Source organism: Arvicanthis niloticus, chromosome 23 (assembly GCF_011762505.2).
Source record: "Arvicanthis niloticus isolate mArvNil1 chromosome 23, mArvNil1.pat.X, whole genome shotgun sequence".
Taxonomy (NCBI): domain Eukaryota; kingdom Metazoa; phylum Chordata; class Mammalia; order Rodentia; family Muridae; genus Arvicanthis; species Arvicanthis niloticus.
This window is the reverse complement of record NC_133430.1, coordinates 4,117,191-4,129,858: the sequence shown is the minus strand read 5'-3', so window position 1 is coordinate 4,129,858 and position 12,668 is coordinate 4,117,191. Positions and strand designations below refer to the sequence as shown.

The 12,668-nt window shown below is 36.4% G+C and overlaps 1 pseudogene; it reads right to left on the bottom strand.

The window, feature by feature from the left end:
• Positions 1-322: 322 nt before the first annotated feature.
• LOC143437163 (Ig heavy chain V region 108A pseudogene) lies at positions 323-780 on the bottom strand (annotated as a pseudogene).
• Positions 781-12,668: the final 11,888 nt, after the last annotated feature.

Below are 12,668 nucleotides of genomic sequence, written 5' to 3'. Positions count from 1 at the left end.
CAAAACCCTGAGATAATTTTATCATGAATAATCAAATGTTCCCTTTTTGTTTTTATATTAAAGAAGAAATATGTCAATGGAGGTAGTCACTGATGACGACATGGACAAGATATGGGGTATTTAGGAGTATCCTAAATCAACATCATATAATTCATAGATGTCCTTTTGCAAAGTTGACCAAAGCACAATGGTTCTGTAAGGAACAGAAACAAAAATAGTCATTCTAAATGACTGCATCTGAGCAAGTCTTCAAACTAATCTTCTCTGAGTCTTCTCCATTCCAGAACAGCTTGATGTTCCTCCTCCAAGGTTTCTAACCTGCTCAGGATGTGGTTGTCACACTGTGTCTTGCACAGTAATAGACTGCAGAGTCCTCAGATGTCAGTCTTTTAAGCTCCATATAGGCTGTGCTGGAGGATCTGTCTACAGTCAATGTGGCCTTGCCCTTGAACTTTTCATTGTATTTAGTATCACCATTGTCAGGATCAATCCTTCCAATCCACTCAAGGCTCGTTCCATGACTCTGCTTCACCCAGTGCATATACCCACTGGTGAAGTCATAGCCAGAAGCCTTGCAGTTCAGCTTCACTGAAGCCCCAGGCCTCACCAGCTCAGCTCCAGACTGCTGCAGTTGAACCTCAGAGTAGACACCTGTGGAGAGTAAGGCAGAATGAATTTCATTGTTACCTCAGTTTCTATCTTCTCTTCAGTTTTGGATCTGGTGAGCCCCTTACCTGCAGTTACTGAAAGGAGGAAGAGAAAATTCCAGTTCCATCCCATGGTTAGAGTCAGTGTGTTCAGAAACTGGAGAGAAGACAGCGATCATAGATGGTTTTCAGGATGTGGACATCCCTGTATTTACTGTCATAGACTTAAGTAATTTGCATATTCATGAGCAGGGTATTTGTTAGATAAGATCCCAGTCCATTTGTAGAAGAACTGGAGGGGAAGGACTGAAAAGGCACATGGGTCGGGCAGCAGGATGCTCAAATTCAAGTCCTAATCCTCTCTGAGGAAATGTATCCCATACACTTTCTGTGAACACTAGACTGATGCTGTGGATGTAACTACAGTGACAAATCTCTCAGAAGAATTTTGCCCTGAGTCTAATGCCCTACTCAGGGATATGTCAACATGTTGATTTACAGACGGTGGAATGTGATGATGATGATGATGATGATGATGATGATGATGATTAGGAAATTTCTAAAAGTAGCTAAGTTTTATTTTTTAGTTTCAGAGATTTCTTTTACATATATGTAATTAATATTTTCCTTTCAAACTGGGTATATACTGCTTAAAGTTCACTAGAATGACTAAAAGTAAATATGCCTCAAAGACATTTGCCTATTAATGATTATTGTAGATGAATAATCAATAGCTAAATTATAGCAGGAGATATAGATGTGTCAAGAAATGATTTTATCACTAAGGCATGGTTTTATATATTTAATGACTCATGAATGTCTGCATCAGTCTTTTCACACAGCACATATGAGTCTCTGTGATCAAGGCTCAGACAATATACTGGGTGTAAACATAAATATTTACAAGACAGTTTAACAACATGATCCAGATATGTGTGTGTGTGTATGTGTGTGTGTGTTTGTGTGTGTGTGTTTGTGATCCTGTGTATGCGTGCATTTGTAAATAAAATAACAGAAAGTTTTGAAGAGAAATAATTAGAAATTTACATAAGTTTTGGAAAAATGGATGTAATTAGATGTAACTGTATTAATTAATACAATCTCAAAATCACAGACATTAAATGAGACTCTCATTAGCAGCTCTTATGTCTCATAGTTATAAACAATTATGCAAATACATGATATTGCATCAGTAAAATTCTCTAGTTGAATAAAGAGAAAATAGGGACAGGATATTACAGGAGAAATATGCACAGTGGACAAAATAAAGGTATGAAAAAATCTGTACATATATAAAGTTATTTCTATATTTCATAGAAATTTTTGTCTTTGAAATTTTCAATCATATATGGAATATGCTATGATCTACAACTACTCTCAGGTCTTTAACCACAATCTACCACTACATGGTCCCTGTGGTTCCCTTAGGGACCTTCTGAAAGTCTCTTTCCCAGAATTCTACTTTCTCTGTTTCATTACCTAATAACACAGTGAGTTTAATAAAAGTTCCCTATGTACACATTGATGGGATTATCACTAGTAAAGGGTGAATCTCCAGAAATCTTCCCCCCAAAAAGTGAATATAGTTTTCTTATCAGTCATCAAATGCCAAAATATATTCACCTTGATGTGAGCCCTCAAGTGTTTCTCCCCATAAATGTAGTAATATTTTTCTTTTTGGTATGTTATATTATTTTGTGGTGAGGAGAGGGTTCATATGCACCAAAGTGGATATATTAACCTCAGAGGACTACTTAAATAATTCAATTCCAAGAGATTTACCTGATATTGTTAAGAATGTGGGTAAACAGCTTTACCTGCTCAGCCATTTAGAGGTCTGTCATGTGGTAATTTTCACTAGATTGATTTCTGGATCTTGTAGTTAGATTTGTGTTGAAAGCAGATGGTTCTCTGGAGATAGAATTTGATATCCTTTGACTCCATTTTCTGTATCCTTTTCCCTGATTTATGATGGTCCTTGATTTTTGAGTAAGGTTTGTGTCATTACTAGTCTGTGGCTGAGTACTCTGTCCATCATTCTCAGCACTCTGACCACTCATGAATGTTTGCATTAGTCTCTACATGCAGCACATATGAGCCTGTGTGATCAAGGCTCAGACAGTCTACTGGGTATGAACATAAATATTTATAAGACAGTTTGACAACATGATCCTTAGCAATACAACTAGGATCTATGTCATCTCTAAACATGGGCTTTAACCTTTGAAAGACTTTCCTATGAAAATTCACCAAAAATGATAAATAAAATTATGTTGTGTTTTTTCTAATATCAGTTTTTTCCCAATATAATTTTTTCTAATATTACTTTCTTTGATTATGTTTGCCTCGCGTTTTGGATATATATCATGGCTAACATGTTGTCTTACTGGTTTGTGTGTGTTGTTGTTGTTATTTTTAGATTGTTTTGTGTAAGTTTTGTTTGCTTTCAATCATTTTTAATTTTTTTCTTTTTTTAGTTTTTCAGAAAGAAAATAAATGTGTGTAGTTGGATGAGTTGGTACGTAGGAAGTGTCCAAAAGATGTTGGCCAGGAGAGAATGAGTTATTAGAATACATAGTATAATTTTTTCATAATATTAAAAACAAAGAAAAACAAGTAATCATAAGTCTGTGAAGTGTTTAACACAGAATTTTTATGGTGTTTGAGCATGGAGACATCACATGTCAATTACAGCTGGACAGATCAGTTAATACACACACACACACACACACACACACACACACACACACACACACACAAAAGTAAAGTAAAGGAAGGAAACCACAGATGACTTAGAATTCTCTCCAAAACAGCTCATCTCTCTATGTGGGTTATTGGTCTCATTGTGCCCCCTGCTGGTGAAGAGCTCCCATGCAGGTGGTTTTGTCATGGCTCACAGGTAAGTAACAACTTACCCTGGAACTCCAGTGTTCACAGAGCTCAGCCTATGAGATAAATGGCTCTAGTTCACCTGGGGATAATGATTTATGCTTCAGCAGTTCTAAGTTGTGCTACTATAACTATAATAACCCTCTCAATGTTGGATTACTCCTTGGTGGTAGTTCAATCCAGCTCTACTGTTCCCATTTCTAAAAAGGTGATGACAGGAGATAACAGGCTCTTTCCTGTCTTCATCAGGTGATACTTGGAGCATAGCACCTGTGTTCAGAGGGTAAATCACAAACCCTACATTGTTTAATAAACAGAGTGAACAGACTGGTACAATAATTGTACACATGGGGAGACTGTTGATATCAATAACTAAAATGTTGAAGCAGATCAGGACCTTTCTAACCCTTAGAGGCTCAAGCCATTTTGAACTTAATGCTGAAATAGGCCTGCATTAACAAGAATGGATAATTAGTAAAAACTCTGCTTAGAAAAGATGAAAATGATCTACCAGATAAACGTTCTTAATCTTAGAGATCACATTGAGAATCACTCCATAATTTCAGGGGCTCTCAGGGACTAAGACAACAATCAAAGTGGATACATGGATTGGAGCAAGGCCCCCAGCATATGTATAGCAGATGGTTAGCTCAATCTTCATGTGGGTCCCCCAATAACAGGAATGAGGACTGTCCCTATTCAATTCCCTTAACTGAAATCCCTTGTCTAGCCTCAGTGGGAGATGATGCCCCTAAACCAGCAGAGATGTGTTGGGCCAAGGTTGGGTGATATCTAGTGGTGCACCTATCCTGTCATAAGTGAAGGGATGGGACTAGAATGAGAGGCTTGTTTATGGGGGACCAGTAGAGAAGGCAGTAATTGGAATGGTAATCAATCAATCAATCAATCAATCAATCTTCCCTTTGGATCTCCTAATTAACATGTCCAATTAAAAATGAACTCCTCATCCTCACATAGGTTGTCTCATTTTACCTTATAAACAGCAATTTTCCTTTGTGCTGCAACTGTCTCCTCCCTATGAAGACTAAGTTCTTCCTTTGTCCAACTCAGGGAAAAATTCTCCCTCTCCCATGTTCCCTTCCTTTTTTACCTTATTCTCTCTGACCTGTCTTTGTCCCTTGTTCCCTTTTCTCTGTCTCTCAAAGTAACACGAGACTTCTTTGTGATGAGATCTTTGGCTTGAGTGTCCTGGGACCCTACAGGCATGGCTTTACAATCATCAAAGTTGTCCTGCAGCTGTCATAACAGGTTTTTGAAAATGTTGAAATGGTGAGGAATTAAAAACCATATGGTTGTTGTTAGTCCAAAACAGTCATATCCGGAATCATGACATTCATCTTCTTTCTCAGAGACACAAGAATATGCCATATCTAGCTGTCTGGAAGATCTAGAATACAGATAATTTGCCACTAACTCTTAGATTTGTTGCATTCAGCTGTGTGGTTACATTGAGAGGATTCATGAATTATGCCCACTCCTGTACAAGCAGTCAGGTTATTCTTCCACTGCCACAGATTAGGAATCTTTAATGAATGTTGAATGCATATGCTAAATTCCAGAAATTGGATTAGAAGGCATAGAATTCTATGGATTATTGAATTATGAATACTGCATGATACACAATCTTGAAAAATAAGCTTAAGGAATGTAAATAATGTGTAGCATCATTCTTCAGTAAATAACTTTGTACTGTGTCCCCTCCAATAAAAGGTTTTCTATCACTTCCCTGTGAAAATTGGTACCATTGCCCATAGGTAGGACTAACCTTGTGTTAGGGCCTTAATTCTAAGACATAATGAAGTAGAACTGAATATTCCAGGTTATGACCCCATTTCTATGACACAGTTTTTAAATTGACCCCCACTTCTACAAACAGATAACTAATATTCACTCAAGTCCAGTGGTCTGCATTCATACATGTTCCCTTGGCTTAACTCTCTGATGAATAGCAAACACTTCTGCTGACATTCTAGCTCAATCTATGTAGTGACACATGCCAATCCACCAGAGTACAATAGCTTCCTGAACAACTGTTTACTTCCCATAACATATCATTCAATAATGGTAGCAGAAGTATTCTCCTTTATTTTATTTATAATATTTTGCTAATTCTTTGAGCATTTTATTTTTTGTTCTCTGATATATTGTATCCTGACCACAATGCGACCTCCCTGTTCTCTTCCAAGTCCTACACCCTCATTTCACCTTTCTATCAATCCACCCCTCTTACATTTTCCTTCAGAACCAAAAACAAGCCACTAAGGGATATCAACTAAACATAAATGTCAAGTTGCTGTAAGACTAGACACCTCCCTCATATTAAGATTAAACCCAGTTATTCATTATGAAGAAAGAGGTCCCAAAAGCAGGCAAAAAAAGTCAGAGACAGACTCCACACCCACTGTGAGAAGTCCCAAAACTATACAACCACAACATATATGTACAGAGCCTATGTCAGACACATGCAGACTGCCTGGTTGTCAGATCTATCTCTGTGAGCCACTAGGAGCCTAGGTAAGCTTTCTTGTAATGTTCTTGACCTCTTTAGGTTCTACAAAATCTCATCCCCATCATTTGTAGAATACCTCAAACTCTGCTTAATGTGTGGCTGTGCATCTCTGAATCTGTTTTCATCAGTTCCTGGATGAAATCTCTGATGAACATTATGGAAGGCTCCTGTATTTAAGTATAGTAGAATATCATTAGAAATTAGTTCATCATATTATTTTTATTGTTATTTTGTTTTCATCATCATTATCCTAACAGCTTTAAGATGGTGTCTTTTTGATTTGGATTTTCCTAATGTCTAAGGATGTTAGACATCTCTTGAAGTTAAACATCTCAAATACTCGAGATTCCTTGTTAAGCATTCTTTTGAGATCTATGCCTCATTTTTAATGGAATAACTTGATTTTTTGGTGTCTAGTATCTTTTCTTCCTTATGTATTCTGGAAATTGTGCCCCTGTCAAATGTAAAATTGATGAAAACCTTTTCCCTTTCTGTATACTTCTGCTTTGTCCTTTTGACAATGTCCTTTTGTTACAGATGCATTTAATTTTATGATGTTCCATTTTCTAATTGTTGATCTTTGCACCTGTGCAATGGTGGTCTGTTCAGGAAGTTGTCTCCTGTGACAATGCGTTCTAGGCTTTTCCCACATTCTCTCCTATTAGGCACTTAAGTATTAGTATTATTCTAATACTTACATGGTATTATGTTAAGTTCTTTGATCTACTTGGATGTAAATTTGGTGCAGGATGAGAGATATGGATCTATTGCATTTTTCTTCATGCTAACATCATGAATGACCAGCATCAATCATCACACATGCTGTTGTCATTCCACTGTATATTTCTGGTTTCTTTATCAAAAGCACATGTCTATAGGTATGTGGATATACTTCTGGGTCTTTGACTCAATACTACTGATCATCCTTCATGTTTTATGCCAATATTATGCTAGGTGTTTTATAGTAGCTCTGTAATACAGTTTGAAATCAGGGACTGTCATGTACAAAATTGTTTTAGCTGTCCTTGGATTTTGTTTTCTTGTTATTATTTTCTTTTGTTTGTTTTTTATGAAGTTAATGTGATCCTTTCAAGGTCTGCACTAAATTGTGTTTCAAATTTTAATGGGGTTTGCATTCAATCTTTAGATTGATTTCAGTAGGCCTTCCTTTTTTATTGTGTGAATACTACTAATCCATCAGCATAGATCTTTCCATCTTCTGAAATCTTTTTCAATTTATTTCTTTAAAGACTTAAAGTTTTCTCATACAACTCTTCCACTTGCTTGGTTTTACTTACACCACGTTCTACTATATCAGTTAAATTCATGCTTCAAAGAGAGATACTGTCTTCATGATAACAGAGAGTGCCTTGTGTCATTTCAGTTTTTCCAGCAGGTCCAGAAGGATGACATAGATTTTTAGAACAAACTGCTGTGACATCAGTCAGATCTTTTGTTTATCATGACAAGCATTAACTGACATAGGAAATGGTGTCCTGGATTTAAATATAGTCAACTGAGAAAAATAAAACTGCACAGAGTCAGGAAACAGCTATCTCTGTGCCTGCACCTCTGGCTCTGCACATAGCCAGAAGTTTCTCCTTTACTAAATCCTGATAACAAATATTGAGCAATGTTACTGATGGCAATGAAAATGACCTTGAACTCACAGAGAAGCAAAAGGAAATCCAGGAATTTTAATCATACAAGTATATCTCCTCAATGGGGAATATAAAATCAAATACCTGCACAACCTTCAGAAAGCTGAGAGTTGAGGTTCTTAAGAACATGGTGTCATTTCTGTGGTCTCTAGGGACAGATCTCACCCTAATTCCCCAAAATGATTATCCAAGTCTTCTCCTTCTCTACACCAATACCCACCATTAGAGCAGCTGTCACATGTTCTTTATGGCCTGCTCACCTCTATGCTATTGGTTAGAGATCACATTAGACTCTAGACCTTTTAGTTGTAGAACCCAAATTATTCATCAGAAACAAAGAGACTCGTTATTGAATATCTTAAAGGGACCTAGGTTGATTATCAAGAATGAAAATCCCTTAAACTAAATGGAAAGAAGAAATTACACAGGGCAGCAGGACAGCTGTGGCCATATCCTCTTATGATATTAGAGAAAGGTACAGAGCTGAGAACCAGCCTAAAACACTGTACAGCTGAAACCTGAGGCTGATTCAATGTGCTCTTTGAGCACAGTAGTATGTGGCAGCATCTGCAGTGTCCATGCTGGTGATCTGGAGGAATACTCAGTTGTTGAAGATGTCCTTGGAGATTGTGTGTGGGCTCTTCAAAGAAGGGTTTTTGTACTTTTCATCCTTCCACCAAATGGTTTTTAGCCACTTCAGACCCTTCCCTGGGGGCTGACAAATCCAGCTCATGACCATACGAGAAGTGATCCCTGAAAACCCAGAGGAAGAACAAATCAGACTAAGGGTCTGGGAAGGTTGCAATATCCCAGAATCAGAATTTTTCAGACTAACCTGGGACAGGACATATGTGAAGAAAATAAAACAGGTAGTAATCTTGAAACAGGGTGAAAATAGCAAAGTCCAACCCTTAGGAAGCCCTGGCACTCAGATGCAGGGACAATCACAGCAGGAGTGAGGAAGTAAGCCTGTCCATGGCTGCACACCAGTGAGTACCCATGCTAAATTTTGACTTTTCAACCCAATTTTTGGTGGAGTTAGGAGAGGCTTGCATTCTTTCTTTGGTGCTAACTACATTGGTGTACCTAGGTTTTAGGGATCAATAGGAACAAATTTGTGATAGGAAGCACAGGAGCCCTCAAGGGAGCTCCCTCTGATCCCAATAAGAATAAAACACTTCTGATTAATTCTGTATAGAAGGAGCAAGTTTGACAGAGACCTTTAGTGTAACATAAAGGATCGTGACTGTGATCACTCATTCAGGGATAAAGATCCTTGTGTTTTTGAATGTAAGACACATAAGAGCTCAAAGAATTGGATGTTTCTTTTGCCTTTGTCTTGGTCTGAGCATGATACCAGAGATAGCCTCCTATATGAGTCTTTTCAGAACACTTTTTATATACAAACACATAAGCACAAAAGATGTGTGGATAGTGTAGAATTTTTGTAGACTTTAAGAGTACTGTGAGCTTCAGAATGGAAGCTGTGAATGCAATCATTATACAGGTGAGTGTGATATTTCATTGACTTTAATTATCTGTCACTTTCTTGCCTCACATTTTTCTGATTTCTGATTATTCAATAACCAGTGCCTTCATTGTTTTACTGCCCTCTATTTGTGACAATTTTCAAACCAACGAAATACTTTTTGCTTGGTTGCTTTTATCAAATACTGAAAATACTGGAGAAAATAATAGGGCAGAGGATGCTGGAATTTACACACTGGGACTGGGAGATTCTCTTTGTTTCTGGGACTAATAATGTTTTAGAACATAGACATAGTATGAATTGCCTAATTTTTTTCAACTTTCATTGTCAATTTTTTATATGAACATAATTAAGTATGTGAAAGTAGGTTATGAGTCAACTACTGATTTCATCATAGAAACCTGCACCAAAAACACACTCATTTTTATGAATAAAATACTTCTATATTTAAAACCTTTTAAAAGATAAAGATATCATGATATGTATAAATCATGAAATATGATCTTAACACAAAGTGGTAGCCAGATTGTAAAAAGAAACTAAACCCAGAATGCTGAGTGCCAGCTGAGGCCCTGAAACCCTGGTGTAGAATGGTCAACAGGACTTGCACTAACACCTGGGTTCCTTTTCCTGTGGTTAACAATATTATAGGAATTTTCTTCTATGATTGAACGGTGCATTATGAAATAAGAAAATATTTGTGAATATCTAAAATACTTTCAATAAGATTCAAATATATCACAAATGTCCTCATCAAAGACAGGCTGTAGAAAGTTTCAACAAGAAGCAAAAAAACATGGAATGATATTGGAACCAGGCTAACTTGTCACATTTGAAAGAAGAGGCAAGAGGGCCAGAGATACAAATACTGCTGGTCCTGGTTATGAAAAATACAAACAAAAGCCTATTTTGAGAGAGAACATCATATTTAACCAGAAACAAAGAGGTTGTATCTCAGATGCTTTGTCCTTGTAATGGAGTTGTAACTATATGATGTCAATTTAAGTCTGTGACATGAGATTCAATAGATGTAGGTACATTTCCTAATTTTTTCAGATATACATAGAGTACTTCTGGGTCTAAGTTTGAAAGTGTGAGAATAAGTATATACTTATTTTGTGAGGTAAAAAAATAAAGGTTTTTATGTAGTCCATAAAATTTTTTCCTACATTGTTAAATAAATATAGATATTAACACCCTGGCAATCAGTCCTTAAAAACTGGAAAATATTAGAGAAATTATGAAGCAGTTCACTTATTCAATACTTTTACTGATGACTTTGTAGTGTTCAAAATTCCAGACCTCAGATATACTCAACATGAGATTTTATTTAATGTATATCTAATAAGTGATGTAGACATTTTGGGTCTCCATACACTGAGTTTATCTCAGGGACATGTGACAGAAAAAGCTCTGCAAGTGTAAAAAATAATTAGAAATGGAACTATCGATTTATCCTTCAGAAATTCTTCAGCACTTGAAGTGAAAATGGTGATACAACCTTTCATTTATATGAGGAAATTATGTTACATATTGATGGTGTGAGAAAGAAAATTGAAGATGTGCACAGAGCCTGCCATTATTGCAACAGCATATCACAAATGCAGGTAAATAACAGGGTTTGTAGCTGGGTGAATTATTACATTTCTCCTCTGATAGCATGAAAAGTACCAACATAGTTGTAAAATATGTTTCTACATAGTCACACTTTTACTTCATTGTACAACATGAATTGGAATTATTATTGAAAGTATTGTTGACTGTTGAACTTTTCCATAAATGTGCTGTGTTTAAATATATCTGCAGCAAACTATCTATTGTTAGCCTCCCAGAAGTCTCATCTAGGATGGAGAATTCAATCCACACTAAGGTTTCACTCTCATCTCTTCTTGTGGTTTGATTCCTTGACTGGCAACCTCAAGAGGACAACACCTAAACCACTCATTGAATAGAAGAACCGATTCCCTTCTAGAGCCTTCTGATACTGATGTTTATGATACTGGAAGGCACACAACATGCTATCAATAAAGAAAGATAAACATGAAATGAGCTTTAAAAAAACTTTGTTCTAAATAGTGTACTGGGTCCTGCCTTCAAGTTACACTACTAAAAATATTAGTTATTTTTTAAAAAATGTATAAATGCAAAAAGGAAAAGGGGGCATGGGATAGGGGTTTTCTAAGGGGGGGATGGGGAAAGGGGATGGCATCTGAAGTGTAAATAAAATATCTAATAAAAAAAGTAAAAAAAAAAAAATGAATAGAAACCTTGTGGGAGTAATCAACCAAGATCTGATTTATTCAGGGCCTATTGCATGATACGGAACTCATACCTAAAAAACAAACATAACTTTAAAATATTAAAAAAGAAGAACAAAATAGAATAAAAGAAAAGCAAACAAATTAGAATAGGACAATATAAACAAACAAAATAAACAAACAAACAAACAAGCACCAAAAACCAAGCACAGGAAACAGATAGAGATGTAGAGACAAACATATTCACAAATCCTCTATAGGACAAATATGACACCAGGTATACAACAAGCTGTGAGAACTGAGGCTGGTTAAGAATAGGTCCAGGTTTTCTAAAGACTTATGACTGTAGGACTGAGTATTAAGACTGGGACCCTTTTTATGGGGCCAGACACTAGCATACAACCTCAGAATCTACCTGAGTTAACATGTAAATACATTGAATTGAAAAATGACCTCTGGGAAAAGTGCTTTAATATTATTTATATTCATCATATAAGAATTACACTTATGTGGCCTTGTGTCAGAAGCCATTTTGCATGCTTGTGTGAAAGCTTGTCAGGCAGAGTAAAGGCAGAAGGACTGAATGTTCTGTTAATCTTGAGCGAAGGAACTGGGAAGCTTCCAGTTGAGCATAGATATCCAATATATGTCAACCATTGTCTTTGTTAACTTGTCAGTTTGTTCTCTACTATACTGTAAAGTACATAAAGTCTATGAGAATTAAACTTGGGGTTGCCATAGTATTCACTGGACGACCCTCTGCTTTCTCACCTTTGCCTCAGTGTCTTCTTTTCCATCTTTTCTATAGTCATCCTCATTCCCTCCTCAGAGGACTTTTCAACTTTGCACCAGCAGGAATGATGCAGCTATGCATTCTGATGTAAATGCTTCTTACATTCTAAGACCTTAGACCTTCTGCTTGACCACATAATCAGAATTAGCAAATGCGTAGAAGTCACTTAAGAATTAAAACTATGAAAGAGTTTTTGCTTGCTCAAAAGTTGTTTTGATTTTACAGGTCAAACTCACATTATACTTTAATCCCAGCTATTCCAATAAAAGTTCTAGACTTTCCCAGAATCCAGAAATACTTTTTTCATGCATAATCACAGTATCCCTTATTTAATGTTTTATTAAAGAAGAAAGATGTTAGTGGAGGTATTCACTGTTGAAGAAAATAACAAGGTATGGGGA